The sequence below is a fragment of the Syngnathus acus genome, chromosome 9, assembly GCF_901709675.1.
Source record: "Syngnathus acus chromosome 9, fSynAcu1.2, whole genome shotgun sequence".
Classification (NCBI taxonomy): Eukaryota; Metazoa; Chordata; class Actinopteri; order Syngnathiformes; family Syngnathidae; genus Syngnathus; species Syngnathus acus.
The window spans coordinates 17,932,438-17,958,158 of NC_051094.1; the positions used below are offsets into that span (position 1 = coordinate 17,932,438).

Genomic DNA, 25,721 nt, shown 5'->3' on the forward strand with positions numbered 1-25,721 from the left:
TTACAGCTCAACTCGGGCTGACCTGAAGAAAGGGATTAAAAAAGCCAAAGCGGAGTACATGAGGAAGATGGAGTCCCACCTCACCAGCAACAGACCACGAGAGGTGTGGCAGGGCATCCAGACCATCACCAACTTCAGGGGCTGTGAGTTGACGTCAGACCCAAGTGAGTCACTGGCAGAGGAGCTCAACTGCTTCTTTGCCCGCTTTGAATCACCACAGCCTCGCTCACCTGCTGTAGCCCTCCCCCCACCCTCATCCACACCAGATCCCAGCGCCCTTCCCCTCACTGAAAAGGAGCAGGAGGTGAGGCGTGTGCTCCAGGCAGTAAACCCCAGGAAGGCTCCTGGTCCAGATGGAGTACCTGGCAAAGTGCTCAGAGCCTGCGCCCACCAGCTGTCCCCGATTTTCTGCAGGATCTTTAACCTCTCGCTGGCACAAGCAGTCATTCCTACCTGCCTGAAGTCAGCCACAATAATCCCCATACCAAAATATTCACCCCCAACCAGCCTCAACGACTACCACCCTGTTGCCCTCACCCCAGTAATAATGAAGTGCTTCAAGAGACTGGTTCTCCAACACATCAAGGACTGCCTCCCCCCCACACTCGACCCCCATCAGTTCGCATACCGGGCGAGCAGATCCATGGAGGACGCCATCACCATAGCTCTGCATGCTGTGTTGAGACACCTGGAACAGCAGCAGTGCTATGCGAGAATGCTCTTTGTGCTACAGCTCGGCTTTCAATACAATCATCCCAAACGTTCTGGTCACGAAGCTGGACACTCTGGGCCTCCCCCCTATCACTTGCACCTGGATCAAAGACTTCTTGACCAACAGGCCCCAGACGGTGAGACTTGGCCCCCACCTTTCCTCTACACGGACACTGAGTACTGGTTCACCACAAGGCTGCGTGCTCTATTGTCTTTATACCCATGACTGCAGTCCGGCCCACGGCAACAACATGATTGTCAAATTTGCTGATGACACCACAGTGGTCGGGCTGATCTCGAATGGTGACGAGATAGCCTATAGGGAGGAGGTCCAGAAGCTCACGAACTGGTGCTCTGCAAATAACCTGGCTCTGAACACCAAGAAAACAAAGGAGATCATCGTGGACTTCAGAAGGAAAAAAAGAGATCCCCCCTCTACGCATCAACAGCGAGATTGTGGCGAGGGTCCACGACATCAGATTCCTGGGAGTCCAGATCTCTGATGACCTCTCCTGGACACGCAACACCTCAGCTGTCATCAAGAAGGCTCAGCAGCGTCTACACTTCTTAAGAGTCCTCAGGAAGAGCAGTATGGATCGGAAGCTTCTGCTCGCCTTCTACCATTCCTCCATTGAGAGCCTGCTGACGTACTCCCTCACCACCTGGTACGGGAGCTGCACTGCTGCAGATAGAGGGAGGCTACAGAGGACAGTCAAAGCAGTGCAAAGGATCATCGGCTGCCCTCTCCCCTCCCTGACGGACATATACAACACCCAGTGCGTCAGCAGAGCTCACAACATCATCAAAGACAACACACCTCCCGCCTCCCAGCTGTTTGAACTGCTTCCTTCTGGGAGGTGCTACAGAGGCATTCGAACAAGGACTACCAGACTGAAGAACAGTTTCTTCCCAAGAGCCATCACCGCTCTGAACTCTGAGAGTCTTCTCAATTCCTGTAGGTGTCCCAATACTTTTCTCTCTACTGTCACCATTCCATTCCACTGCATTGCATTCTTGCTTGGACGATTTTGTTTCTCCAGCGTGGAACTCATCTCCCTGACTCTAAAGTAAGTTTGAATCTTTTTATTACACTGTTCGATCTTTTTTACTTCGCAGCCGGAGTGCCTGGGAGAGCGGAGGCTTCGTGGCTTCGTGGCCGTTTGTCTACCGTCGATCATCGGACACAAAGTATGGCTGCGGATCAAGAGGTTTGTACGGCTTCGTGCACCAACTGCACCCTTCTCTTAGAGAGATTGTCCCTGCTAGAGGGACGTGTCCGCCAGTTAGAGTAGAATTGCGCGATAACCGTAGATGTGGCGGATACAGACGCGGACTGTAGTCAGCCCGCTAGCCCAGTTAGCATTAGCCCCAAGCGGCTTGCTAATCGCGATGAGCCAGGTAAGACGCATAGCCGTCCAAAGTCATCTCGGACTACTGGCCCTCGCACTTTGGTCATAGGTGACTCCATTACCCGAAATATTACGCTTAAAAATCCAGCCACGGTAATGTGTATTCCTGGGGGCAGAGCACCCGACATAGAAGCTAATCTTAGGGAGCTGACTCGCAATAGGTCTAGTCAACAGCGTAGTTCCAACAACACCAGCTACTCGGACATAGTGATACACGTCGGCTCCAATGATGTTAGGATGAGGCAATCGGAGATCACAAAGAGAAACATAGCGAGGACTTGTGATCTCGCCAGAAAGATGAGTCGGCATCGAGTATTTGTCTCTGGCCCCCTGCCTGGGAGAGGCACTGATGAGAGGTTTAGTAGATTAGTCTCCCTTAATCGATGGATGGCTGGGTTCTGTAATAAGCAGGGACTGTATTTTATAGATAACTGGCCCTCCTTCTGGGGCCGCCCCGACCTGCTGAGGAAGGACGGCCTTCACCCTAACCGTGAAGGCGCCTTCACTCTTTCTAGGAATATAGATTACTGTTTGAGCCACACATGACAGGTCACTTTAGAGCAGGCCGGGGCACAGGTGATTAGACCACCTGTCAGGATGGGTTTGGAGTCTGTTAAGCTAAAGTTAACTAGCGCTAGGCTAGACTTCCAGCATGCACATAGCTCCTTGTGTAGACTAGAGCGTGACAGTTTGAATAGTGCCACAGTACACATAAACACACTTTCTACTGGGGTAGTAGACAAATCCAATCACTCCACCCCGACCGGTCTTGCTGATGAAACGGTGCCTGTTTCAGATAATTTTACATGTGTAACAAATATTTACTATCAGATTCCCACGGTCGTATCGTCCCGCCGCGCTAACAAACATTCGAGAGGTGATGTCAGGCCTAGAGAACACAATCTTACTCGCATCTCGTTTAAATATCCTTCGATAGATACGCACCCTGATCGACCGATTACGCTTAAACTCGGTTTTATGAATATTAGATCGCTTCATACAAAAGCAGTTCTCGTTAATGACCTCATCACGGAACATAATCTAAACGTTTTTGGTCTCTGCGAGACCTGGTTAAAACCTAATGAACTGCTGCCGCTTAACGAGGCCTCGCCTCCAAATTTTGTGAGCTCGCATGTGGCGCGTCCTCGAAAAAAGGGTGGGGGTGTCGCCCTCATCTCGAATTCTGAGCTTAGACTTAGGCCTCGTTCGACCAACGTATTTAAAACATTTGAAGTTCTCACTGTCCGATCCACCGCTTTACCGTCATTTTATCTTGCTGTTATTTACCGTCCACCCGGGGCTTACTCTGGCTTCCTGGATGAATTTTCAGAATTCGTGGCTGATCTAGTAACCAATGCGGATAATATAATTATCATGGGTGATTTCAACATCCACATGAATTTACCGTCAGAGCCACTTACTTCGGCGTTTCAGACTTTAACTGATGTGTTTGGTTTTACGCAAGCCGTACAGGCAGCAATGCATAAGAATGGAAATACCATAGATCTGGTATTATCCCGAGGACTTGCAACCTCTAATATAGCAGTACTGCCATACACTACGGTTTTGTCTGATCATTACTTAATAAAATTTGAAATTCTAGTTTCTTGTCAAAGACAAGAGAGCAATCGGAATTATAGGAGCCGTAATTTTAACTCCATGACTGCAACTGCGCTATCTGAGTTACTGTCGCCGGCAACCGCTATATTTCCCGCGTACACCGGCTCTGTTGATAATCTTACAAATGAATTTAATGCGACATTGTTAAATGCCATTGACTCTGTGGCGCCGTTATGTCTGAAAACTCGCCGTAGATTGCCTACTCCGTGGTTCACAGATGAAACGCGTACGCTTAAGCAATTATGTAGAAAGCATGAGCGCAGATGGCGTCTAACCAAACTTGAGGTTTTCCATCAGGCATGGTAGGATAGCCTCCTGAAATATAAAGATGCGCTTATCTTAGCAAAAACTCGGTATTTTTCGCAAGTTATTAATCTCAATAATAACAATCCGAAACACCTATTTGATACAGTGGCAAAGCTGACTCTACGCCAGCCGACCCCCGATAATTCCTTCCACTCAGCTGACGAGTTCATGAAATTTTTTGCTCAAAAGATTGAGTCCATTAGGGACGAGATCAAGAATACCATTCCAATCGCTCGGTCGAGCCCGCCGTTTACCAACGCTGATGATCATGCAACAACCCTCTCAACTTTTAATAGCGTGTCCCTTGAAAGGCTTACACAAATGGTTAGTGCGGCTAAACAAACATGTTTGCTCGACCCTCTTCCAGCCAAACTACTTAAAGAATTATTTCAAATTTTAGGACCGTCTGTCTTAAATATAATCAAGCTGTCTGTCTCCTCTGGGATAGTGCCAACAGCCTTTAAAACCGCTATCATTAAACCGTTACTTAAGCGACCAAATCTTGACCCGGACTGTCTCAGTAATTATAGGCCAGTTTCAAACCTCCCATTCATAGCAAAACTTCTTGAAAAAGTAGTAGCACAGCAGCTTATTGATTACATGGTCGCCAATAATCGATATGACTCTTTTCAGTCTGGTTTTAGAGCTAATCATTCCACTGAGACAGCACTTGCTAAAGTGACTAACGATCTCCTCATAGCTATGGATTCAAACACTTCATCTGTACTGTTACTACTCGATCTTAGTGCTGCCTTCGACACTGTAGACTTTGATATTTTATTAGGGCGTCTTAAAAGTTGTGTTGGTATTTCAGGGTCAGCACTAGGCTGGTTCCATTCCTATCTATCAAATAGGACGCACCGAGTGGTCCATGGCAATGCGTCCTCTGAGCTCTATAATGTTACGTGTGGTGTCCCACAGGGATCGGTTCTTGGACCAATTTTATTTAATATTTATATGATTCCGCTTGGGGACATAATACGTAAATATAATATTAGTTTTCAATGCTACGCGGATGACACCCAATTATATATGCCGTTATCGATGACAGATCCGCGGGATTGTTGTAATCTTGAGGCATGCCTTGCGGAGATCAAGCAATGGATATCTCTCAACTTCCTTCGTCTTAACCCAGATAAAACTGAGATGTTGATAATTGGTCCAACTCGTTTTCAACACTTGTTCAAGGAAACCGCTATAACTATAGATAACCGTACTATCACTCAGAGCGATACTGTAACTAATCTCGGGGTAATGTTTGACCAAACTCTCTCCTTTCAAAAGCACATTAAGAATATAACCAGAATTGCGTTCTTTCACCTTCGTAATATTGCAAAGATTCGTCCGATCCTCTCGACCGGTGATGCGGAAACTATTATACATGCGTTCGTCACGTCGCGCCTGGACTACTGTAATGTATTATTCTCTGGTCTTCTTAAGTCCCGCATCAAAAGTCTACAGTTAGTACAAAATGCTGCTGCAAGGCTGCTCTCACGGACAAGAAAATTTGATTACATTACCCCAATATTAGCCAACTTACATTGGCTCCCGGTCCATTTAAGATGTGACTTCAAGGTTCTTCTATTAACCTATAAATCACTGCATGGCTTAGCGCCTTCGTATCTCGTCGACCTAGTTGTTCCTTATGTTCCGTCTCGTAACCTTCGTTCGCAAAACGCTACCCTTTTAGCGACACCGAGGGCCAAGAAAGTGTCTGCAGGGTCTAGAGCATTTTCTATCCGGGCTCCAGAGCTTTGGAATGCCCTCCCAATGGATATTAGGACTGCTACCTCAGTAGAAACATTTAAGACACGTTTAAAGACACATTTCTATGACATGGCCTTTGACTAACTTGTAGTGGCCGATTCGGCCGGAGTTTGTTTTGTTTTCTCTCCCCCCCCCCCCCCCTCCCCGGCCGGGGAGGTGGTTAGGTGGCACCCAAGCTGACAGCGGCTATCTGGATTCTCGTGGGCCAATTCAGGTTGGGGGAACTGCAGCTCAACCTCCACTGCCAGGATAGTAGAGGACTCCTCCGGCAGCCCTTCGCTCTGACTTGGACATCCACTTTTTTGATTTTCATATTATGTATTATTTGTGCCCTCTCTGCATTCATTACAACCTGGTGATCCTGAAAGGGGGATCCTTCCATCTGTGGTCCCTTCTCAAGGTTTCTCATTTTCCCCGGGCAGGGGTTTTGAGTTTTTCCTTGCCCTTTTGGGAGCTTAAGATCAGGGGATGCTTTGAGAATAATTGTCAATTTTTGTCTATGTGAAGCCCTTTTAGACTGCTTGTGATTTAGGGCTATACAAATAAACTTGACTTGACTTGACTTGAGAGAAAACAACACCAGCTATAATACAACAACGACACTCCTTTAAAAACTATGTGCAATAACTATTTACTATTTATTATTTACTTTCTGTACAAACCTCATTAATGTTAATACATATACCCACATTGAACATACTGTAAATAAGATTTTTTAACCTTCATTCTTCTAATAGCGCTATACTGTAAATAAGATCTTTCACTTTTATTCTCAGACTTCCTTTTATACTTTTTTAAATTTTGTATGTTTGCACTGGGAAGGGAGCAGCTATCCGAATTTCGTTGTACAACTAAGTTGTAAAATGACAATAAAGGGCATTCTATTCTATTTTATTTTGATAGGAACGTTGAGTAGGGAGATTGGGCGGTAGCTGGCTGGCAGTTTGTGGCCTTTGCCAGGTTTTGGTATGGCAACAACTTTTGCTGTCCACCATTTCTTCGGGATCAAGTTTGTTTTTACAATCCTAGTGTAGAATCGTGTCAGCCAGGTTTGGGCTCGGGCGCCGAGGTGTTTCATGAACTCTGGAGAGATGTTGTCATATCCTGCTGCCTTTTCACATTTCAGGCCCTGCAGGACTTTCTCCAGTTCAGCAACTTCTAAAGGCTCTGGAATTCTGTCCTCTCTGAGCACTTCTTAGTGTTTCTTTAGCTCAGATGAGACTACTCTTCTGGTGTGTTTGTCTTGAGTTACTTTTGCAATAGACAGTAGGTGTGATGCAACTTGATTGGGTGTGTTGACTGTGTGGAAAGTTGTCAAAGATGAGGATCTGAGCAGGATAGCACGTTCCATTCAAAGAGCTGACCCAACACAGGTCAGGAGAATAGCCTTTCTTCCACCTGGCGGAGTGGAAGGTTCCTCTTTGTTTGGGATCGTGTATCAAGGCATGGTCATTTCTAGATGCCCAGTCTGAAAGTGCCTCTCCATCGCTATCCGCTGCTAGGTATCCCCAGTCAGGGTGGTGGCTGTTAAAATCTCCCACGTAGATGGCAGGGTGGGGTAGTGTGGGTAGGACCTGCAGATCCCAGTTGGCACTAGGGGGCTTGTACACATTGACAATATTGAAACCACCGATAGTTATGGTGTCAGAGAAATGTTTTGTTGTCAAGTGGTTTGCTTCAACTATGTCAGAGCGCACATAGGTGGCCCGTCCATGTTTGGCATGTGGGGTGTGGCACAAGAGGTCAAAGCCTTTGATGGTGAAGAGGCCTGCTTCCTCTGTGCCAATGTGAGTCTCTTGGAGGCAGATAACGTCAATCGAGTGTTGGAAGGTGAGGACTTCAATAAGGCTTCGCTTGGCTGCGGAAAGGCCTTCGACATTTAGTTGTAGTATTCGAAGGGCAGGTCCCACCGTGAGGTGCTTTTGAAGTTGTTTGCTATCGGCTTTGGGACTGTGACTAGAATTCTTTGACTTGGCTCTCAGGCGTCGTCTCTCGAAATTTAGTCTGCTGGTAGGATCATTTGCTTCCCTGGGCAAGCCGGGTACTGACAGGGGGCGCGACGAGAACGCTGATCCATTGCCCCCCTTCCACCACTTAGTATCACCATTAACCCTTGCCGCCTCCTTGTCTCCGCTCACATTTATACTTCATGTGTAAATGGAACATCAATATTACATAAATGTTGGATATTGATTAAACATCGTGACAATAACAACACATACTTTCACAATAGTCAACTTAACACATAATCATAACTATGATCGTGGGTTTTCCTAGTTAGCAGATTACAATACTCAAGCAGCTTCAAAACGTATTTTGACAAGCTGGTGACCTCCAGGTCAAGCTCAAGCGTGGGATCGCAGTCTTCCACCAACAGTATTTGTCAACCCCCTGTCCTTACTCAACTCTTAATACATTCTTGTGTAAATGAAACATCAGTGCTATGATGCTGCTCAAGTTGCTACTAACTATATAATATGGCAAAGCAGAATAAAATAAAGTATATTGCAGCTTACTCTAAGTGTGATTAACATGTCTCATTCTCATCACCTAACCATGAGGATTGGCTTCTCTAGTTAGCAAATTAAAATACTCAGTTTCAAAGTATATTATAGCAAAACAAAATAATATGAAATATTATTCAATATTTAATATACAATTTATAATATAACATAATCCAAAATTGTGTGTTGCTGTGTTTCAGAACAACTCTTCATCTAATCGATGACTTTTTAAACTATTAATTTACTATGTTAGGTCAATCTGACTTTGGCACCATCTTCTGGTGAAATTTGGAACGGGAATGGAGGTTGACTGGTTCAACCCACAAACTCCCCTCCCTTTACATATTTAATAATAGTTAATTTTGAAGAACTAACTTTTAAGTAACCCATACTCAGGCCCCCTTCTTCAGGTCTTCCATGTCAAGCTTTGTCACCAGTTTCTGGTGAAATTTGTAATTACATCTGAGCCAATTCGTCTGGTCCAAATCCAATACACACTCACGCACCATCTTGTACCATCCTATCCACCATGTAACTTGACACCCTTAAGGAACTGTTTAATGCATGCCTGATGATTTTCTAAATCACGGACACTGCCAAAGTTGTCTAAAAATGTTCAGTACATGATTATATCGTGTGTTTTGATTAATGCTCGACGTCAGCTTTGGATTACTACTGAACATTCTGGACAGAGGGAAATGTTTTGCCTAACAATGAAAAGATATATGTCAAAAAATAGTGTCAAAAGAACAAACAAACAAATGCATGGTAAGTGGTGAGTAAGAATTTTGCATAGTCAGGGAACATTAACAAATTGATGATGTCACAGCCAAAAGTTCACATAATTCCGTACAAAATGACAAAATTGAAAGAATGATGAATGGGTGGTGTGCGACAGAGGGCGAAGTGGATGTATGTGCAAGAATGGTTTACAGGAAGGACACTTGGAAATAAAACCGGTAGAGGTGCCAGAGAGCGGCAGGAGGAAAACATACAAGAACCCGGCCAAAGGTGATCGCCAAGGCCGAAAGACGGGATGGAAAACAACAGCCCCCACACACACCGAATCGCCCATACTCAGCACCCACCCCCACGGAACCAGCTCTCACCGAACCAGCACCCACTTCCATGGAATCAAACTCTCCTGCGAACTTGCCACACCCCCTGACTCATCACCCATCAAACTCGGCCCACACTTGCATGTGCAACTGAATATAAGCTGACCAAAGATCCTTGAACGTTGCCTTTTCTGAATGTAGACTTTCTGCTCTTGAGCATGGTCGCACGAAAGGCCCAGTGCTGTTGTGGGGGAAAATTGCAAGGAGGTGGAATATGCGTCTACATCCGTGACGAATGGTGCCGGGACTCTGTAGTGGTATGCAAGCACTGCTCGCCACTGGCGGAGTTTGTGATCATTAAGTGCCGTCCTTTTTACCTGCCGAGGGAATTTACTGCGATTCTGCTAGTCGCGGTATACATCCCGCCTTCCAACATCGAAGGCGACAGGATCGCGGCTCTTAGTGAACTGTACCAGTCTGTCAGTGTACAACAGACGGCGCACCCTGACGGTTTCACCATCTTCGCTGGGGATTTTAATCACGCTAACCTGAAGTCTGTTTTTCCGAGGCTTCACCCACATGTTAATTTTCCAACACGTGGCGACAGCTTCCTGGACCTGGTCTACTCTTCACATAAAGGAGCTTTCAAAGACGCCCCCCTCCCCCATCTTGGACTTTCTGACCATATCACTGTTATGCTTTTGCCCGCATACAGACAAATGGTGAAAGCATCCAGGCCGGTTCGCAAGCGGGTTAGTGTGGCCTCAGGGTGCCTCTGATGTGCTTCGAGACTGCTTTGGCTCTACTGACTGGGAAATGTTTAAGCAGGCGGCCACTTGCAATGATCGGACGGACATAGAGGAGTATACTGACTCTGTTTCCTCTTACGTCGCGAAGTGCATTGATGATGTGACCCACTCGAAATACATTGTCACTCGGGCTAACTGGAAGCCGTGGCTGACTGGGGCTGTCCTCAGGGTGCTGAGGGCCAGGGACAAAGCCTTCAGAGCGGGGGATGAGGCTGGCTTGAGGACAGCGAGGGCCGACCTGTCCCGGGGCATCTAGGAGGTGAAAAGGGCGTTCTCTTGCAGGATTACCGCCCACTTCAAGGGCAGCAAGGACGCACGGAGCCTTTGGCAGGGCATTCAGACCATCACGGACTACAAGCCCGCGCCGCAGAGCTGTGAGGGCGACATCCGTCTGCTCAACGATCTCAATCGCTTCTTTGCTCGCTTCAACGCTCAGAACAGCACTTGCCCGCTGAAGGCCCCTCCTCCTCCACAAGAGCAGCCCCTGTGCCTCTCTGCTGATAGCGTGAGGAGGGCGCTTGCCGCTATCAACACTCGTAAGGCGGCGGGCCCTGACAACATCCCGGGTCGAGCGCTGAAGGACTGCGCTGGGGAGCTGACGGGTGTCTTCACGGACATCTTCAACATTTCCCTGCAGCAAGCCGTCGTCCCTTCGTGTTTCAAGGCTGCCACCATCGTACCTGTGCCGAAGAAACCTGCCCTGTCCTGCTTCAATGACTACCGCCCCGTGGCACTGACGCCCATCATCATGAAGTGCTTTGAGCGGCTTGTCATGGAGCACATCAGATCCATTCTACCCCCCACCATAGACCACTTCCAGTTTGCGTACCGAGCCAAACGGTCCTCTGAGGATGCCATCTGCTCGGCCCTCCACTCGGCCCTCACCCACCTGGAGAGTAGGGACTCGTATGTGAGACTGCTGTTTGTGGACTTCAGTTCTGCCTTTAACACCATTGTGCCACAACGACTCATCTGCAAACTCGCCAAGCTGGGCCTCAGTACCTACCTCTGCAACTGGCTACTAGACTTCCTCAGTCAGAGACCTCAGGTGGTACGTGTTGGCGACAAGATCTCCGCCAGCATCACGCTGAGCACGGGGGCCCCCCAAGGCTGCGTGCTCAGTCCGCTGCTCTTCACCCTGCTGACGCATGACTGCGCTGCAACCTACAGCACCAACCGCATGGTGAAATTTGCTGACGACACGACTCTGGTGGGTCTCATCACCAAGGGCGACGAGACTCAATACAGGTTGGAGGTTGAGCTTCTGACCACGTGGTGCAAGGACAACAACCTCCTGCTGAACGTCAACAAGACCAAGGAGATTGTTGTTGACTTCAGGAAGGGTCACACCCAACACCTGCCGCTGACCATCGACGGTGCTGTGGTGGAGAGAGTGAGCAGCACCAGGTTCCTGGGGGTGCACATCAGTGAGGATCTCTCCTGGTCCACCAACACCGCATCACTGGCGAAGAAGGCCCAGCGCCGCCTGTACTTCCTGCGGAAACTCAGGCGAGCGTGTGCTCCTCCGGCCGTCATGACTACATTTTACCGTGGCACCATTGAGAGCGTCCTCTCCAGTTGTATTGCTGTTTGGGGTGGTAGCTGCACTGACTACAACATGAAGGCCCTCCAGCGCATAGTGAACACGGCTGGTAAGATTATTGGTGCTTCACTCCCCTCCTTGAAGGACATTTACACCTCCCATCTCACCCGCAAGGCGACCACGATTGTGAGTGATGTGAGTCACCCCGCTCACTCTTTGTTTGATCTTCTGCCCTCTGGGAAGAGGTACAGGAGCCTGTAATAATAGAATTTATTATTTATTCATCACTCTTATTTATTCATTGTTTGTGCCTTCTTTTTTCTATTTATTTAGAAATAAATAGCTCAGTGGCCTAGTGGTAGAGTGTCCGCCCTGAGACTGGAAGGTTGTGGGTTCAAACCCCGGCCGGGTCATACCAAAGACTATAAAAATGGGACCCATTGCCTCCCTGCTTGGCACTCAGCATTAAGGGTTGGAATTGGGGGGTTAGATCACCAAATGATTCCCGAGCGCGGCACCGCTGCTGCTCACTGCTCCCCTCTCCCCCAGGGGATGGATTAAAATCACATGGGGATGGGTTAAATGCAGAGGGCAAATTTCACCACACCCAGATGTGTGTGTGACAATCATTGGGACTTTAACTTTATTTGTGTTGTTTACTTGTATGTATATTGTGCACTGTCTTGTCACCGTGGGATAGTGGGAACGTAGTTTCGATTTCTTTGTGTGTCTTGCCATGTGAAGAAATTGACAATAAAGTAGACTTTGACAAAACTATTACAAGGAGTAGAAGTGGTGAAAGTAGATACGTTTAAATACTTGGGGTCAACTGTCCAAAGTGATAGAGAGTGCAGGCAGGGTGGAGTGGGTGGAGAAAGGTGGCAGGAGTGATTTGTGATCGAATAATATCTGCAAGGTTGAAGGGAAAAGTCTTCAAGGCAGTATTGCGACCAGCTACGTTGTTCAGCTTGTACGGTGGCACTAACAGAAAGACAGAAGGCAGAGCTGGAGGTGGCAGAGATGAAGATGTTGATATTAGGAATGAACATATCAGAGGGACAGCCCAGGTGGGAGGCTTTGGAGACAAAGTCAGATAGGGGAGGAGGGACCCAGGGTATATGAGAGGGAGGCCAAAAAGTGAAGTTTATGGATGTGGTGCGGGAGAACGTGCACGTGGTTGGTGTGACAGAGGAAGATATAGAGGACAGAGTGAAATGGAAACGATTAATCTGCTGTGGCGACACACTTAAATAAACAAACAAAAAATAGGGCACATTAAGCAACGCACACTCACACAAACATACAAACACAATTACAAAAACAAAAGGTATAGTAAACCTTCGTTCGAGATCAACTAAAGACAATTCACTAGGAAACCGCAATGTACTTGTACAAATTTCTTTGTTTTTTCTCATTAATTTCAAAGAATTTACATAAATATCAAACTCAACTAGAAATACCTGAGAACTTGGAAGGGAATTAAACATTATTTTGTGCAAGTGTGCAAGTAAAACTTACATTAGATTGTTTACAAAGTTCTGACGATGTACAAAAAATTTAATTATATATTTTGAATGAATTGCAATGGAATGACCAATTTTAGCACATCTAGATTTCTCAAAATCTCTTCAAACTTTCAATGACACAGAGCAAGTTCAAAAGAAATGTAGAATCGTCTCCCAATCCCTCCCACAGAAGGTGTATTTGTCTTCCATGCCAGTGAACATGGAGAGTACATAATTGCAAGGATAAATATCCATCCATCCATTTTCTGAACCGCTTGTCCTCACGAGGGTCACGGACATGCTGGAGCTTATCCCAGCTGACTTTGGGCAGTAGGCAGAGTACACCCTGAACGATCACCAGCCAATCGCAGGGCACACATTAACGAACAACCATTCACACTCACAGACAATTTGGAGTTGACAACTGGCCTACCATTTGGAATGTTGGAGGATACCGGAATCCCCGGAGGAAACCCATGCAGCCACAGAGAGAACATGCAAACTCCACACAGGGAGGCCGGAGCCAGAATCAAACCCACAACCTCTGCACTGTGAGGCAGACGTGCTAACCAGTGCGTAGTACTTTAAATTGAATTACCGTAATTTTCGGACTATAAATCGCACCGGAGTATAAGTCGCACCAGCCATAAAATGCCCAAAAAAGTGAAAAAAAACATATATAAGTCGCTCCGGAGTATAAGTCGCATTTTGGGGGGCAATTTATTCGACAAAATCCAACACCAAGAACAGTCATGAACGAGCAACAACAGGCTAAACGATAGGTATGCTAACGTTACATAAACACAAACTAAGAGCTGAGAACGGCCCTGACGTAAAATTCAGAGTTATTCAAAAAACTATTACATAAATAACACTTTAATAAAACCATCTGTGTCACTCCAATTCATTAAATCCATCAATCGTCCTTTGTCAACAATGCGTGCGCGCCGCTGACGGCTCTTGCACTTCAAAATATTCCACAGGCCCATTTAACGATATATAAATTATATATCAAATAACTATTATATAAGCAATAATGTTATCAAACCATCTGTGCACTCTAAATCATTAAATCCATCGATCAAATTCCTCGTCCTTTGTCAACAACGCCGCGCGTGCGTGCGCCCTGACGTCAGCCTCGTCGTTATTCCACAGATCTACTATATAACTATATTGTAGCGTTAACAAAGTTCAAGGAAAGACGTGGGTTTGGTAAACGGCTCTTTATTTAACAAAACAAACTTACAGGCGTGTGGCGGCGTGGACTTCCAGCCACGGAAATGGAAGAGAGCTCCATAGACGATAGGTATGCTAACGTGACATAAACACAAACTAAGAGCTGAGAACGGCCCTGACGTAAAATTCAGAGATATTCAAAAAACTATTACATAAATAACACGTTAATAAAACCATCTGTGTCACTCCAATTCATTAAATCCATCAATCGTCCTTTGTCAACAATGCGTGCGCGCCGCTGACGGCTCTTGCACTTCAAAATATTCCACAGGCCCATATAACGATATATAAATTATATATCAAATAACTATTATATAAGCAATAATGTTATCAAACCATCTGTGCACTCTAAATCATTAAATCCATCGATCAAATTCCTCGTCCTTTGTCAACAACGCCGCGCGTGCGTGCGCCCTGACGTCAGCCTCGTCGTTATTCCACAGATCTACTATATAACTATACTGTAGCGTTAACAAAGTTCAAGGAAACACGTGGGTTTGGTAAACGGCTCTTTATTTAACAAAACAAACTTCCAGGCGTGTGGCGGCGTGGACTTCCAGCCACGGAAATGGAAGAGAGCTCCATAGAATAGGACCGGGCGTGCGTAAAAGCCATGACCGAGCCCCATCCACCGTCCCCGGACAGCCACCCAGCCGAGCGCCGGCCCTCGACTTCCATCCACGGAGGTGAAAGACAGCTCGGTAGCGTAGGACCGGGCGTGCGTAAAAGCATTGTCCGAGCCCCATCCACCGTCCCTGGACAGCCACCCGGCCGAGCGCCGGCCCCCGACTTCAATCCACGGAAGTGAAAGAGAGCTCCGTCGAGTCAATCTTTGTCCTTTATGTAAACAACGCCGCGTCGCGCTGCTGACGTCGCGCTGCTGACGTCGCGCTGCTGACGTCGCGCTGCTGACCGCGACGTCGCGCTGCTGACGTCACTTGAAATTCAAATTACAGTAATCCCTTGCTACATTGCGGTTCGTTTATCGCGGTTTCATTTTTTTTTTTTTTTTTTTTTTGAAAACTTTTGAAAAAAAACACATAAGTCGCTCCTGAGTATAAGTCGCCCCCCCACCCAAACTATGAAAAAAACCGCGACTTATAGTCCGAAAATTACGGTAGATCTTTATTGTCATTGTCACATGTACAACGAAATTTAAAAAAGTGCCAACCGATCCGCGCATGCGATAAAAAATATATAGAATAAATAGAATAAAAAGATAAAAAAAACAAGCTAAAAACCCACAGAAGAACATACACAGACATAATCATTTACGTTTAGCTGCATTCAATGTGACTACCGCTGTAGGGTAAAAACTGTTGGCGAATCTGCTAGTCCTCGACCTAATTAATCTGTAGCGTCTGCCTGATGGCAACAGTTCGAAAAGGGAGTGGCCAGGGTGGGAAGTGTCCTTCAGAATGTTCTGTTTTTTTGAGACAGCGGGTTCTGTGTAGGTCTTCCAGTGTGGGGAGAGGGCAGCCAATGATCTTCTGTGCTGTGTTGATGACCCCTTGGAGCTTTTTCCTCTGAGCAGCAGTGCAGCTGGAGTACCAAACACATATACAGTACGTTAAAGTGCTTTCTATGGAGCAGTGATAGAAGGACACCAGCAGTCTCCGTGTAATGCTGTGCTTCCTCAGCACCCTTAAAAAGTAGAGTCTCTGTTGGGCCTTTTTAAGCAGCTCAGAGGTGTTCACGCCCCAGGTGAAGTCCTCCTCGATGTGGACTCCCAGGTAGCGGAAGGAGGACACCCTCTTCACACAGACCCCGTCGATGATGAGTGGTGGAATGTCCGTTTTATTTTTCCTCCTAAAATCAATGACCAGTTCTTGGGTTTTAGCCGTGTTTAGGAGCAGATTGTTCTCTCCGCACCACTCCGATAGCTGGACCACTTCGTCCCTGTAGGCAGACTCATCCCCCTTTGAGATGAGCCCCACCACGGTTGTGTCATCCGCAAATTTCACGATGGTGTTGCTGCGGTGGGCGGGGGTGCATGCATGTGTGTAGAGCGTGTAAAGCAGTGGGCTCAGTACGCAGCCCTGTGGGGAGCCGGTACCAAGACTGAGAGGTGTGGATGTATGACGGCCCACTTTCACCCTCTGGCTGCGACCCGTCAGGAAGCTCTTAATCCACCTGCAAGTATTATGTGGAAGTCCCAGGCCCTCCAGTATGTCCACCAGTCTGTGGGGGAGGATGTTGTTAAAAGCAGAGCTAAAGTCCACGAAGAGCATCCGCACATAGCTCCCCGGCTGCTCCAGGTGGGACAGTGCAGCGTGGAGGGCTGTAGCTACTGCGTCCTCTGTGGATCTATTTGCCCTGTAGGCAAACTGGTGGGGGTCAAAACCTCTGAACAGGAGTGCTGTGATGTGACCCCGTACCAGCTTTTCAAAGCACTTCATGACCACCGGGGTGAGTGCGACTGGCCGGTAGTCATTGAGGCTGGTGATGTGGCGTTTCTTGGGCAGGGGGACTATAGTGGAGGATTTTAAACAGGATGGGACGGTGGACTCGGTAAGGGACTGGTTGAAATTCTTTGTGAAGACTCCAGCCAGCTGATCTGCGCAGTCCTTCAGGACACGCCCAGTGACGCCGTCAGGACCCGCAGCCTTCCTCGGGTTGATGGTCCGCAGCGTGCGCCTCACCTCGTGCTCCTTCACTGTGAGGGTGAAGCTGCTGCGGTCTGTGGGATGTGATGTGGCCCCTTCAGGTGGCTCGGACTCGAACCGGGCGAAGAAGGTATTGAGGACCTCTGCCAGTGAGGATGGCTTTACTGCTCCCACTTGCTTTCTTTGGAGGCATGATTAGATACAATCCTCAAAGTAACGAAAATACAATATCAACGGAGTCAGTCGGCATCCGGGCCGCGCGGTCGGGTTTTCTCGGGTCCTTTCGGCTCATCTCGCGAGGTTCGAACCCCGAATTATGTTCGACAACCGAAGCAAAAAAATCTCAAATTTTTTGTTCGAATTCCAATTTGTTCGAGAACCAGGACGTTCGAAAACCGAGGTTTGACTGTAAAACAAATAGATGTAGCTCACTGACAAGTGCCGCTATTTGAGCTAATTTTAGAACAGTCCTGCGGGCGACTCATGCGGTCCTCACGGGCGACCTGGTGCCCACGGGCACCGTGTTGGTGACCCCTGGTCTAGAGATTATTCTGCCCGTCCTATCAGTGGATTCCACTAACGGGGCTTGGAAATGCCTGTTTTGGTCACCATCTCTTTTCGCATTCATTGCTTTAGTAACAACCCGTGATGCACGTGTGTCAGATACCGAAGGTTCACTTCTGTACGCATCAGGCATGCTTGGCTTCATGGCCGATAAAGGATATGCAGTGAAGCCAGCGCTAGACCGTCCCTTATCACGTTTTTGTTGTTTTAATGGCGTACTAGTGGCGTCTGTATAAGTCTTATCTGGTTGTCTCAATGGCACAAAACAATCGGCAGGCGCCCGGCCCATCCCGTCTGTTGTTACATCCAGTACCGCAAACACTTTCTCATTTGTTGTACCTTCTTCTGCCACAATTTTGTAAATATTTCTTTTTCAGAGAGGAATAGTATTATCATCGCCACAATCTATGTTGCCTGTGACCGTTACTAAATCCTCGACAAATGGTTCATCCAGCTCTATACAATGTGGTCCCTCATTGTCCCTGTCATCTAGCCCAATGCAGGGCCTTCCACCCCCTTTTCTTTTGTCAGTTCTCTCATTTTGTCACGTAGATGGCGTACCGTTTCAGATAAGGTGGCCAGCTCATCTTTGTATTTCCCTTGGCCCCACACCGTAGTCATTGGGCCTTCTATCTCACATGTCAGAGTCCCTTGCTTAATGTCAATCACAGGTGCCTGCATCACATCAACAAGCGAAGAACCCTGGGCCTTCTGCACCTCAGGGCCACACTGTGCAATAATTTGACGGTTACTTCTACCAACTATCTGCCCTTTCCCCTGTTGAGCGGAAGCTTCAAGATCACTTTCAATTTCATCCCCCTCACAAAAAGTTGGATGTGTAAACACATCCCGACAAAATCCGATCAAATCCTGTATGTTTCCGACCTTCTTTTGTTTTCTCCCTCGATCCCCTAAGTTTGCATTGATCATCTCATTGATAGCCAACTATTCTTTGTGTCTTAACTCCCTTAAAATTGCCCTTCTGGCCTCCTTATTTGGGGGTTCCCCCTCCAGGGGACCGACCCCTCTCAACTCTAACAATTTCTGGGTCCAAATCTGGCACTTTTCTCCATATGTCTTCTGGTAATCATGGGGATAATTTAATTTGAACAATCTCACAACAACATAAATTTTCTCCCCTAGCGTTCTCTTTCCACCTTCTGTCACTCCTCTATTTCTCGCCGCCATTTTTTGACTACACTTGCAATCTCTCCTACACTATTTCCCAAGTCTTTCACTCAAAATTCACACCAAAGTAATGATAATTCGATTACCAACGGTCAAATGTTTTTTTTTTGTTTTTTTGTTTTACCTCAAACAATAATCACTAAACAAATCAAAAGTATACAATGAATTGAAATATATTGGCCGAACACAGTGGTCAATTATGACCTCACAACCACCAGAGCAATCACCGAACAACAGAAATCAGCAGGAAGTTGATTGACTAGAGGTTAATTATAAACCTCACAAGGTCAATTATGACCTTACAATCACCACAGCGATTTCAAAAGATAGTATTTGACAGAACTCTTTTAATTTAGCCAGACCTCACACGGTCATCCGTGACCTCACACAGTGGACACAGAGCTCTTTTAACTTAACCAGACCTCACACAGTGGCTTTCCGTGACCTCACACAGAGGTCACAAGCGCTTTCAAAAGAACATAAACTTCGATCATTCTGGCATTTGCCACAACTCACACTATTTTATGTTACTACAGTATTTTTAGTAGTTCTTAGCAAATCTTTGACCACAAACACAATCCTCATTCTCAGAAATTTCAACAATCTACCCCCGTAGGGTTAGGCAGAACATTTTCTTATCAAAAAGAAGGTATTCTGCTCACCTTTTGGGCCCAGTCGAATTGTTGAAATTTCCGCGGGTATGGCGTGATGTTGAAAAACAGGATCAGCAAGCACAAGACCACGGGTCACGGCACCATCTGTTGGGTTTGTTCCCAGTTCTTTATCTTTAATGCTTGCTATGCTAACAGTAATTAGACTTAGACTTAGACAAACTTTATTGTCATTTTGTAAACACTGGGTGCACACAAAACGAAATTACGTTGCATACGGCTTCCAACAATGTGGTGATATTGCGGCTGAATAAAAAGTGACATTCTATATAAAAATATGAAATAAGATAAGTATAAAGTGCAGCAGTGATAAAGTATGTAAACAGTGCAGGAAACAAAACAGTATTTACAAAGTGTGCAGAGGAATCCTAAATTGAATGTTCAACAGTCTGACGACAGCAGGGAAAAAACTATTGCAGAACCTGGTGGACCTGCAGCGGATGCTGCGAAACCTCTTCCCAGAGAGCAGCAGGGAGAACAGTCCATGGTGGGGGTGTGATGGGTCACTGATAATATTTCGGGCTCGGGACACGCAGCGCTGGGATGACAAGTCCTGAATGGAGGGAAGAGGAGCCCCGATGATCCTCTCTGCTGTCCTCACCACTCTCCTCACGTTCTTCCAATCGGAGGTGCTGCAACCTCCACACCACACCGAGAGACAGCTTGTCAGAATGCTCTCTATGGTGCTTCGGTAGAACGTCCTCAATGACGGGTGGGGGCAGGTGGGCTCTCCTCATCCTCCGCAGGAAGTACAAGCGCTTCCGTGCCCTCTTGAGCGTGGTGAGGCTGGTTCTTCCTGAAGTCGACGATGATCTCCTTCGTCTTCTCCACATTCAGGATCAGGCTATTGTCTCTGCACCAGCCCACCAACTGCTCCACCTCCTCTCTGTAGTCCAGGTCGTTGTTGTCACTGATGAGGCCCACCACCGTTGTGTCGTCTGCAAACTTCACAATGTGATTGGTGGTGAACCTGGGGACGCAGTCGTGTGTCATCAGGGTGAACAGCAGGGGGCTCAGGACGCAGCCCTGAGGGGAGCCTGTGCTGAGGGTGATGACATCTGAGGTGTTCTGTCCGACCCGGACTGACTGAGGTCTGTTGGTGAGGAAGTCTAGCAGCCAGTTTCGAAGGGGGGTGCTGAAGCCCAGGTGTTCCAGTTTTCCCACCAGATGCTGTGGAATGATGGTGTTAAACGCTGAGCTGAAGTAGAGGAACAGCAACCGCACGTGGGTGTTCCTCTCCTCCAGGTGAGCCAGGCTCAGGTGAAGAACGGAGGAGATGGCATCCTCAGTAGAGCGGTTCTGCCGGTAGGCAAACTGGAACGGGTCGAATGTTGGGGGGAGTCTGGAGACGATGTGTTCTTTGAGCAGCCTTTCGAAGCACTTCATCATGATGGGAGTCAGTGCTACCGGTCTGTAGTCGTTCAATGAGGTGATTTGAGGTTTCTTCGGCACCGGAATGATGGAGGCAGCCTTGAAGCATACTGGCCCTGTGGCTTGGCCCAGCGAGATGTTAAAAATGTCTGTGATGACACCAGCCAGCTGACCTGCACATTCCTTGAACACCCGCCCAGGTATGTTGTCGGGGCCTGGGGCCTTACGTGGGTTGACTCTTCTCAGAGTCTTCAACACGTCGGCTGAGTCAAGGCAGAGTGCCTCCTCTTCCTGATGGGGAACAGATTTAACTGCACGAGTGCTGTTTAGTGCCTCAAACCGCCCAAAGAAGTTATTTAGACCATTTAGGAAGTCAGCATCAACCTCACCCACCGGGGGGGAGGGTAAGTTGTAGTCAGTGATCGCCCGTATGCCTTGCCACATACTCCTGGTGTTATTGGCGTCGTGGAAAAAATACTGAATTTTTCGACTGTGGCTTCGCTTCGCTAACCTGATGGCACGGTTCAAGGTGGCTCTCGCTGTCCTCAGTGCCTCCTTGTCGCCAGACTTGAAGGCTGAGTTCCGTGCTCGTAGCGTATGACGTACCTCCTCAGTCATCCAGGGTCGTTGGTTGGCTCGGGTGATGATGTTCTTAGTGGTGCTGACGTCCTCGGTGCATTTGTTGATGTAGGCTGACACAGTCATGGCGTACTCATCAATGTCGATCTGATTGTCATATGTTGCTGCTGATTTGAACATGTCCCAGTCAGAGCACTCAAAGCAGTCCTGGAGTGCCTCCATGGCCCCCTCAGACCACACCCTCACCTGCTTCACTGTGGGTTTTGCTCTGATCAGCAGGGGCCTGTACGCAGGGATTAGCATAACAGATAGGTGGTCTGAAGAGCCGAGGTGGGGGCGGGGGGCTGCTCTGAATGCATCTTTTATATTGGTGTAAACCAAGTCCAGAGTGTTCTCTCCCCGAGTTGGAAAATCCACGTGTTGGTAAAAATGAGGGAGAATAGTCTTCATGTTAGCCTGGTTGAAGTCCCCAGCAATGATGAAAACACCCTCTGTGTGCGTGGATTGCAGCTCACCGATTGTCCGATAGAGAACTCTCATGGCCTCTTTAGTATTAGCGCTAGGAGGCACATACACAGCCGTGATGCTAACAACAATAAACTCCCTGGGCAGGTAGAAGGGTCTGCAGTTAACAGTCAAAAGCTCGATGTCCGAAGAGCAGAAGCTGGCGACAGATCTAGCATTTTTGCACCAGTTGTTGTTGATGTAGACACACAGCCCACCTCCTCGGGATTTACTGCTTAGTTCGCTGTTTCTGTCGGCGCGGAATGTAGCGAGCCCCTCCAGGCTAACGGCGTTGTCCGGTATTGATGAGTTCAGCCATGTCTCCATCAGGATGAGAGCGCAGCAGTTTCTGACCTCCCTCTTTGAAGAGAGTTCCAGTTGTAGATGGTCCATTTTATTATCCAGTGAGCGGACGTTGGAGAGGAAGATGGATGGAAGCGGCGGTTTGTAGGGGTTAGCTTTTAGCTCGACAGCCGCGCTTCCGCCGCCGGTCACACCGCCTACGCTTACTCCTCCTCCGGCGTGTGCTGCCCGGCGAGCCCGCTGCATCGTGAGCTTCTGGGGCTAGTGCCCGAAGCACTCCGAGGCTACGTAAACAGACTAGGGTAGTTGTGGCTACGAGTCCAAAAACACTTGATGACCGTACCTCCAGCAGGCGCTGGCGATCATATACTAACCTACTGGATGGATAGACTAAACTTTGTGTTGTTTGTAGTGTCCTAGGCGGCATATTTTGTGAAAATGCTCGTCGGTTGTCGAGAGCCGTGACAGCCGCAGCCGACTGGGACACCGCCATCTTGGATCTAATTACCAAGAGGCAGCCTTCACAGTTTAACTATTTAATGTATGCCAGAATGATCGATACACAGCTGTGGAGCCTTCTCTGCGAGATGCGGAAGAAGGTCTAACTCCCACCACCAGGGTTCCTGCTCTTATCCTACTCTGGGCTGCCCTCCTGCAAGGAGGCAACTCTGCCTAGCCTGTGTGATAATGTGTGACCTTGTAGTCTTAACTGAGAGCGACCTCTACGTGTGTGCAAAGAGTGTCATAGAGAAGAGAAAGCTAATGAAGCAAGAGAAGGGTTACAGCGATATAACGACATAGCTCAAGCTACCTAGCTAATCACATGGGCCAAAGAGGCCTATTCTAACAATCTAAATACTAAACCTATTCTAACAGTTAATCACGACACAAATACAATATTGCGCCACAAAGGACATGTATAAACACACCCCTAACTGCATGTCTGCTGGGTGAGAGGAATGGTCTTAATGTCTGCCACAAAGTATAGTATTATCCTGTTTGTATGTCCATAATGTGGACATGTTTCCTTAGCCTCAACTTTAGCATCACAGAATATCCCATCCGGGTCAACCCCAACAGTAAGCACATTCCTGCAATACCAGACTAAAATAAATAAAGAGGGGCAACATTTTCTAAAGGAAAACTGAAAGGACAGAAAATATGTGCGAGATGATGGACTGGGGGTGTCGAGCTTCACAAAGATAGCGTCCAATGTACTCAGGCGGGGTAGAAAAAGATGGTGTGCTGCGGAGGTCGGCCACATCTGGGGTCCGACAAGGAAGAGGGCATGGGTGCGGATCTTTCACTGAGGGCGCAGTCGTATGGAAGAGGGTGCGGCACACTGGTGGACGGCTTGGTGGACGGCCAGGTGGTCACCTGCGTTCAACACGGGCAGCAGAGCCGGTGAGGAGGCATAGTGAGGAACGGCAGAGGTCGGCCAGGTGGTCACCTGCGTCCAACACAGGTAGCAGAGCTGGATGGAAAACCCGATGAGTGTTAGAGTGGTGCTCACTCTAACTCAGGGGTGCCCAAACCTTTTCAGCTCGCGAGCTACTTTTGAAATGACCAAGTCACAAAGATCTACCCACTAAAAAAAAAAAAAAATGTATATATATATATATATATATATGTCATCGTGAAAAAAAAGTCCTACTCCCATTCCCTATGAAAGTGATACTTCTTACTATGGCCAGCTGCCCGACTCATTTTTATACCCTTTCTTAAGTTTAAGAGAAAAAACAGGGTTCTGACAATTGGAGGGAACTCGCGAGCTAGCGTGTTTGTGTTGTGTTGTTAGCGCCGTTGTTTGTACACGCGTCAAGTGCGAAAAAAAAAAAAAAAAAAATTAAAAAAAAAAACATTTTAATATCACGCGATCGACCAATAGTGGCTTGGCGATCAACCGGTTGATCGCGATCGACGTATTGGGCACCCCTGCTCTAACTTATTTGCAAGAACCACACGGGAGACATTATGCCCTTTGAGGACTTGCAAGTGGAGAAATCGTTAGTCACTGTGCATACAGCGATATTCGAACGAAGTCTGACTTTGGATTCTTGCAAGAGAGTATTTATTGAGCGAAAGCAGGGTGGGGGTGACAGGTTTGGTGAACCCCTGGCGTCTGGTGAGATCAGAGCAGGGGGTGTTTTATGATCTAATGTAAACAGAAACTAGTGGTGCATTTTAGATGACTAACTAAGTAAAAATGTTTCCACACCATTTGGAAAGTTTCAACAACTGAATGGTTAAACTTTCCAGAGTCAAGGAAAGGTGAAAAGTTTAAACAAAGTTAATAATTCTAGTCTACATTCCAACATAATCATACGATCAAGATAATTTGTCAACCCTAACAATGAGGCACTGCAGACATTGGCCACGTGGGATACCTGTGTCCAACACACGTAGCAAAGCTGGCCAGAAAAACCAGATGAGGCACTGCAGACGTCGGCCAGGTGGATACCTGCAACCAACACAGGTAGCAGAGCTGGACGGAAAAACTCGATGAGGCACCGCAGTTGTCGGCCAGGTGTATCCAACACAGCTAGCAGAGCTGGCCGGTAGCACACATTTAAGGGCGGGTGGTAGGATCTGGACGGCGCCAGCAGGGTGAGCAGAATGGCTGGTCCTGACTGAGGCGTGCAGCTATTCTGGTGGCGCCAAGTGGACAGGCCGGACGGCTGGCTGGCTTGGGATGTCCTGAAGGCTCTGAAAGCCTGACTCAGGGGGTGCACTTTGAGGCACGGGCGGAAGGTTCCGGGCAGCGCCAACCTGTGCTGTACACCAGCTCAGGCTCCTTTCCAGCCAGAGAGGTGACATTCCATGTCCCAAGAGCCAGCTTCTGCAGCCGGGGATCAGACCGCCAAGATCCCTGCCTTTGGCCGCCGCCCAGCTCACTTTGCACCCGACCCCTTGGGCCCCTCCCACAGGTGGTGAGCCCATGGGAAGGGATCACTGAGGCCCTTCACTAGAAATACACTCTGACAAAGGTGCTCTCCCATGTCACCTCCGCCGCCCTGCCGCGGTCCACGCTGGCCACCACGAAGACGACGACAGCCACTGTATCATGGTGGAAACTGCCAGTGGCAGCGATGACTGGATCTGTTAATGAAGTGTGCAGACGACCATGGCAGAGTGGCTGTGGGCGCCGGCGAGGAGAACGAGTAGCTCTTCATCAAAGACTCGTCAAGGTACGTCCACTGCCAGGGGCACACCTGTTACATTTGAACAGTAACCTTGGATTGTTCCATCGCAATATGTATTTGTGATTACTATATGGGGGAACACTGCTTGAAAAATGAAATTTGACCAGGCAAGTCAAGTCAAGTTGATTTGTATAGCCCTAAATCACAAGCAGTCTCAAAGGGCTTCACATAGACAAAAATTGACAATTATTCTCAAAGCATCCCCTGATCTTAAGCTCCCAAGGCACTTCTTTGAGGTTCTGATGTTGTGAATTGTGTGGATTG

At 47.7% G+C, this 25,721-nt stretch overlaps 1 long non-coding RNA gene across 1 annotated transcript; it reads right to left on the reverse strand.

Moving 5' to 3' along the window:
- Positions 1–1,526: 1,526 nt before the first annotated feature.
- Positions 1,527–6,546, reverse strand: LOC119127567. The gene is made up of 3 exons (XR_005098852.1): positions 6,377–6,546; positions 4,181–4,192; positions 1,527–1,636 (listed from the first exon to the last, which is right to left on the reverse strand). It is a non-coding gene; the product is annotated as an uncharacterized LOC119127567 (long non-coding RNA).
- Positions 6,547–25,721: the final 19,175 nt, after the last annotated feature.